General features: G+C 43.6%; 1 pseudogene; it reads right to left on the bottom strand.

Moving 5' to 3' along the window:
* Positions 1 to 4,191: 4,191 nt before the first annotated feature.
* On the bottom strand, positions 4,192 to 4,309 carry LOC134945637 (5S ribosomal RNA; annotated as a pseudogene).
* Between the last annotated feature and the right edge of the window lie 3,002 nt (positions 4,310 to 7,311).

Below are 7,311 nucleotides of genomic sequence, written 5' to 3'. Positions count from 1 at the left end.
CACATTTTGTCTTCCAACATTGCTGGGTGATCATATCATACAACCCACTAAGAACCTAGCAATCTGGGGAAACATTATGTAACAGGTTGCATCTATCCTTGTGTATCAATACCTATTTCCCTATAGACTGTAAGCTTGCGAGCAGGGCCTTCCTACCGCTATGTCTGTCTTTGCCCTGTTTTGTTCTATAACTGTTGTTCTAATTGTAAAGCGCAACGGAATATGCTGCGCTTTATAAGAAACTGCTAATAAATAAATAAATAAAGGCCAAAAGGAAGCACCTTATAATGATATAACCCATCAGGCATTGAGAAGGCAGTTTCACTTAGAGGAATTTGCCAATATCCCTTTGTGAGGTCAAAAGTTGTAAGATAATAACTGCTTGCCAAATTTTCCACTAATTCAGCCACCTGTGGTAGTAGGGGAATGGGGATGATGGAATGCTGGCTGTCTGTATACCAGGCATTCCCAACCACGGTCCTCAAGGCACACTAACAGTGCAGGTTTTAGTGATATCCAGGCTTCAGCACAGGTGACTTAATTAGTACCTCAGTTATTTTGATTTAACCATCTGTGCTGCAGCCTGGATATCATTAAAACCTGCACTGTTTGTGTGCCTTGAGGACCGTGGTTGGGAATGCCTGCTGTATACTGACAGCGGCATCTCCTCTGTTGGTATACCGGCAGTGAGGCAGCAAGTCCCCTCACAGGTTTGCTGCACTCACCATGCTTCGGGCCCTATGTTTGCCACAGGTTCTATTCCCACTTGGTTGGTGGGTCCAATACGGGCAGGTGTCAGCATTCCGACCACTGGTAATATGTCGGCTGTTGGTTCCTGAACGCTGGGATCTCAACAGCCAGCATTATAACTGCATCCAGTAGTAGGTATGCATCAAACCTGGACACTTGATTCAGCCGCCTGAAGTCGTTGCAAAAACGTATGGCTCCTGATAGCTTGGGGATGCATACAGTAGGACTTTACCAGTTACTTCTGGATTCCTCAATGACCCCAAGTTGGAGCATCTCTTTCACCTCTTGCTGGACTGCTTGCCACCATGACTCAGGTATGCGATACTGTTGCTGCTTTACTACCACTCTTTCAGGTGTATTTATCTCATGCTCTTCTAAGGGAGTACTCCCTGGCATGGAGGAAAACACACCCTGATTATCGCAAACTAAGGCTTACGCTTCTTTTTGCTGTTCTGTTGACAAGGTGTCCACCATCGGCTTTTCTGTAGTGCCAGAAGAACTAGAGCAGTAGCCAGGAATCTGAGGGGATGCAGCTTCCAGCATATCCATGGCAACATCTGTATTGGGTTTACCATATCTGTAAATATTTTTGTCTTGTCACAACCAAGCAAAATGTTGCGGATTCCATTCCTCTGATATTTTTTGTGCAGAGGTTCCCTCTCCAAAGAGGACTGGCCATAGTTTTCCACTCTTCTCCCTTTTACGAGGTAGGGCCTTGGAAACTTTACAGTGGCTTTGTTTTTGGTTCCTTTAAGAGCTCACTAAATCCTGAGAAATTGTGTCCCAATATGAGAGGGTAGGGGAGCTTAGGAACAACAGCGGCGGCCACCTCACATGTGCGCCCCTTTATTGTGAGGTTCACCAGCACCCGGGAGGAGTTTTCTGCGGACCCATGTATGCAGAGAACTTCAACTAACCCTGGCACCTTTTCCACTGGCCTGGGCAGGACAGCCTCTGAAATCAGGGTCAGCTCACTCCCTGAGTCTAGAATAGCTGGGAGTTCTTGGCCATTTAGTAACACAGTTTTCACATTAACGGGAGTCTGGAATCCAGGGGTACCATCATGCAAAAAGTGGGGTACATGGCGCCCATACTAGCAATCACACACTACATAGGCTCTGTTTTTCTAGGACAGTTTATGACCTGGCTCTCAGCACTCATAGCAAACAACACTGGCATCTCCAGCTGTGTTTTCTCGAGGAGGGGTGACAGGCTGGGTCAAGTATGGTCAGCTGCCAATGTAAGTGAACACTTGGAGAATCACAAGTATAAGTATGTCATGCTACCTGTACTTTATTATCACCTATAGTGATTTTTATTTTTCCTAGTGTTACAAGCCACCAGTGTGGCTCATCTCACCGCCGAGTCCCGGTTGTTGCTAGGCAAACGGGACACCATGTCATCCAGGTGACAGGCTGGGTCACAGGCCAATGGGGTGCCATCTAAACTGGTTGCCCATTCCCTGGCCTCTTTTCTGGCAACTTTGACCTATTTTGTGCAGTCTTATACTGCTCCAATACTGTAATTAATTCCTCTAAATTCTGAGTATCAGCATGTATAACCCAGCGCAGCTTATTCCGCTCTAGGGTTCTTTAACACTGGTCAATAACCACCATCTCTACAATCTGAATGGGAGTGCAGTCTTCTTGCTGGAGCCAACTCTTCCCTTGTCTGGTGAGTTCTGCCACCTGCTTCCGAATTGGTACCCCTGGCAATAGGGCCCATTCATGGAAGTGCTGCGCTTTTCCAGAACAGGTGAGACCTGACCAGGCTAGAATGGTACTTTTGACCAAGTCATATTTCTCTGCATCAGCAAAGGATAGCACAGCATATGCTTTCTTAGCCTCACCAGTAAGATGAGGACAAGCTTATCAGCCCAAGTATCCTCTGGCCATTTTAAGCACTGTGCCACCCTTTCAAATATTAACAAATACACCCCATGATCATCTGAAGTAGACATTATCTTTAGATGCCCTGCAGCAGTTGTAGTGCCCATTGTTAGGGTCACTAATACCCCTTTTACACTCGCACTCCCGGGATGCTTCCCGGGATGCGTCCCCGGATGCATTCCCGGGACTGACCCCTTTCACACTGCACTAAGACCTGGGATCGACCCGGGACAGCCCCATTTACACTGATCCCGGGATATCCCTGCAAATGCATATGTATGTCATTAGGAATGGCCTTTTTCTGGCTCACATAGATGAGGTCACACTAGTCAACAAAGGAAAAGGGTGAAGAAGAATCAACACAACATGTTTGGCGAATTAATTTTTTTCTATTTTTATAGGGTTTGCGGTGTATCTCTGGGTGTTTTGCGTTGTGTGTACTTTGTACCCCCAGCGCGGCATTTGTACACAAAGTCCGTACACGGGGGGTCATTCCGAGTTGTTCGCTCGTTATTTTTTTGTCGCAACGGAGCGATTAGTCGCTAATGCGCATGCGCAATGTCCGCAGTGCGACTGCGCCAAGTAAATTTGCTATGCAGTTAGGTATTTTAATCACGGCATTACAAGGTTTTTTTCTTCGTTCTGGTGATCGTAATGTGATTGACAGGAAGTGGGTGTTTCTGGGTGGAAACTGGCCATTTTATGGGTGTGTGCGAAAAAACGCTACCGTTTCAGGGAAAAACGCGGGAGTGGCTGGAGAAACGGAGGAGTGTCTGGGCGAACGCTGGGTGTGTTTGTGACGTCAAACCAGGAACGTAACTGACTGAACTGATCGCAGATGCCGAGTAAGTGTGGAGCTACCAGGAAGGTTGATGATTCCGCACCAGTATTGCACAATTACATGTGTTTATCAGGACCAGTATACATTTGTACGGAGATAATCTCTTATTATTATCTGGTGGTGCACCCAGAGTCAGGAAAGGGCTAGAGCAAACGAAGAGTAAAGAAGACTCTTTTTTGGGTGCACTCTTATTAAGTATGTATTTATGAAATTTGTTAAAACATACAATTTTTATTATATTTAATTAAAATATTGTCCGTATCCACTCATATTGCATTTGTAGGAGGAACAAGTCAAAAAATGGGGTTATGTCCTGGTTTGATCTATCCCAATATAGACTGGCATGGGGGTGTAGATATATTAACCATACACCTGTTCTCATGCCATACCAGTACAAGCTGTGCTTGTTTTAATGGGACCAAAATAGGTCATGCAAAAATATGTATCAGTTACACCGGGATTATGTGTACCAAATAAACTATCTCGTCTAGTCTTAGCCACTTAAGCCCTCAATGGGTACTTGATAGGATAGAACTGAAAAGATTAGGTTCTATTGAGTCTCGCCTAAGAAGATGATGGTTAAGGAGACCAAAAATTGGTGATATACCGATGTTCTTGCCTGAATAGAATCAAGAAAATTGTATGAGATGGGAAGGAAGAAGTAGTGGTGATACTGCTGTTGGTATTCGAGTTTTGATTTGGAACAACCTCAGATTACTACACTGGGTATTCTTTGAGGGTCACCCCTCAAATACTGACCCAGCCCATCACCGTTTTGCTTCCAAGATCAGACGAGATTGGGCTCTAGCGGTGAGGTATGGTAGTAACCTATGAATGAGGAGTTCCACTCACCAATGAGAGTGCACCTATTTAATAGATTTAAGGAAGAAGTGTGGATCTGCTGTCCTGTTAGACCTGGGATTGCTCCCAGGAATCATGGATGAGAGTCCACGAAAATAGAAAAGGTATTGAATTCTTTATAAGAAATAAGAAAGTAACATAGTGCATAGATTCAGGCAATTTATAGACAAAATGTGCATGTAAAATTGCAGATAAGTTTGCACATCAGTATTATCTATGGTATATATTCACACTGAAAACCCAGCAAAAATGCCCTTTTCTGGGTGAGGATTTCATCCAAAACACTTTCATTTAAATATATAGGTAATATATCCAAGGGTGCTATCAAGTGAGGTCTCAGATACAATGTATCAAATATTGTCTGACGAGCAAAAAGAATAATATTATATCAGGTATAACATGTATGTATCAAGACTAGGGCTATCATCTTATATGCTATCAATTAGTTATAATAACTGATAAAAATAAAATTTATTATATTAGTATGAAAGGTGATACCAATTACTGCCCAGGTCCCTGGGTCAGTCAAGGGTGAGGATAATAAAGATATTCTCCCGTGTGAGAACCTTTTTGCATGCCTGGTTCAGAATCCTTCTTGCATATTGTAGGAATCAAGGTCCTTACTGCATATTGGATAGGAATTAGGTAGGAAAACGCGTTTCACCCGTGTCCACGGGCTTGCTCACTTCCATTGCTGCTATCCTGGCGTGATGCAGGGTTTAAAAGCCCTGGTATTAATTAGTCAGCCAATGGCTGTGATTTCCTAATTGCAGGTTCAGCTCCTGCTGTGTTTAGGCGGAAGCTGTATGTATGTAGGGTTGCTTGGCAACCCTGGAAGCATCAGCCTATTCGGGGTGAGGGGGAGGTCCCAGGTCCCGGCCGGAAGGAGAGATGACCAATCGTAGGCTCACGCCAGGTATGTGTATGCGGTTGCTAGGCAACCTGACATACACGGACTTAGCGAGGGTGACTGATTCTCATTAGCCTCGGCTTTCCGGACACAGGAGAAGTCTGTTGTGCCTGGCTCGTGAGGTATGTGTATGCGGTTGCTAGGCAAACTGACATACACGGACTTAGCGCGGGTGACTGATTCTAAATAGCCTCGGCTTTCCGGACGCAGGAGAAGTCTGTTGTGCCTGGCTCGTGAGTGTCGAGCATGACACAGGGTTCTAGTGGAGAATGCATCTCTCGATCAAATCGGCAGAGGCCGCATTTGTATATGTGGTTGCCTAGCAACCTAACAGTGTCTGGCGGAGATCTCCGATCCTGGACGGCAAGAGAAGCGGTACACATTCTGCTAACCTAGCTCTATGAGTATGGTTGCTGAGCAACCAAATGGGTTTTAAGGCTTGCTGGAGACAAGGAGGGTGGAGGGGCGGTCTCGTTTTCGGGAAGGTTAAAAATTAATTAAGAATTATTAATGAGGGATGCTCTGGTTATGGAGCTAGATTATTGCTTAGTCATTGATCATCGGAATAAGCAATTATGTTACTGCCATATACTTATAATTATATATCTCGGTTAGAGAAGTGATTTAGTGTTGGATAGCAGTAGCGAGGTCCCATGGGTAAGTAGAAGGAAGTAAGGAATAGGGAGAGGGGATGAATAGTGCAATCTAAAAATCAAATTAAAATTGTGAAGCTATTAATTCTGAATTCTAAACTTTATTTGAATAAAAATTATTTTCTTTATGTACATTAAATTAAGACCACCATAGTGTTTTTATTGTTGAGGTGTTGTGCCAGGTTTGCCAAATATATGACAGCATTGTGCGGGGGGAAGGGGGGGGGGGGGGTTGGGGGGGGGGGGAATGGGAGGGGAAAGTGCCTGAGTGTAAAACCATATTGTTGTGTACCATGTGGGTGAAGTAGGGAGGGGAGTGTGGGGTATGGTGATTAGTAGTGAGTAAGGGGAAGTGTTGGGAAAGTTAATTAATAATAATGTGGGGAAAGGGGGGATTGGGGGGATTGCTAGTGTTAGGTTTGGAAAGTAGGTGTATGGTGGGGTATTAGTTTGTGTGTGAGATAGAGAGATATATGGGGTGATTGGGTGAATAAAAATATATATTTGATAAATAAGTGAGATGTTAAAAATATGATGCTGATTATATACCATTTATATAAATATAAATATAAAATTAAAAGTGAGAGTGCCTATTGAGAAAGGGTTGCTTAACTTGGGTGAATGCCAGGATAGGTAAGAAATAATTTTATACAATTTTATTATTATGCAATTGGTAGTAATGGTTAAACTATTCTTGTTGTTATAGTTATTTTTCAGAGGAAGGCACTATAATTAATGCTTTCATTCAGTCCTTGAGGTTTGTATGTGTTTAATTTGAAAATCCATTCTGTTTCCCGTTTGAGCAGTTCTTTCGTCATATCACCTCCTCTTATTCCCAGTTGAATTTTATCCAGACCAAACACTTTAAATTCTTTTGAGAAGTCCGTGTGATGGGAGTGAAAGTGTCGTGCCACCGGAGTCAGTTTTTTCATCCTGGTCAGATCTGTATTGACATTTCGACAATTTCCTGCATGTTCCAATATGCGTTCTTTCAGTTTTCTTGTCGTCATCCCGACGTATTTTAAATTGCAGTTGCACTCTATACAATATATGACTCCTTGAGTGCTGCAGTTAAAGAAATGTTTGATCTGAATGGGATCTCCAAAACGGTCAATCACAGAGGTAGTCTTCGATATGAGGGAACAAGCCTTGCAATGTCCGCAGGGGAAGGAGCCCGTTGGTGTATTTGATTTGACCTTTGGTTTCTGAAAGTGACTCCTGACTAGGAGATCTTTGATGTTCTTTGCTCTCCTCCAACTCATCTGAATACTGTTGTCTATGAAGGGTGCTAGGTCACTGTCTAATTTCAGAATGGGGAGATGTTTTTCTATTGCCTTTTTAATTAGCCTCCATTCCGGACAGAAAGTCCCAATGAATCTGATCTTCTCATCCTTCTCCTGAGGTGTT

Source organism: Pseudophryne corroboree, chromosome 1, assembly GCF_028390025.1.
Source record: "Pseudophryne corroboree isolate aPseCor3 chromosome 1, aPseCor3.hap2, whole genome shotgun sequence".
Classification (NCBI taxonomy): domain Eukaryota; kingdom Metazoa; phylum Chordata; class Amphibia; order Anura; family Myobatrachidae; genus Pseudophryne; species Pseudophryne corroboree.
Note: the sequence above shows the minus strand (reverse complement) of the source record. Positions and strands in the feature narration are given on the sequence as shown.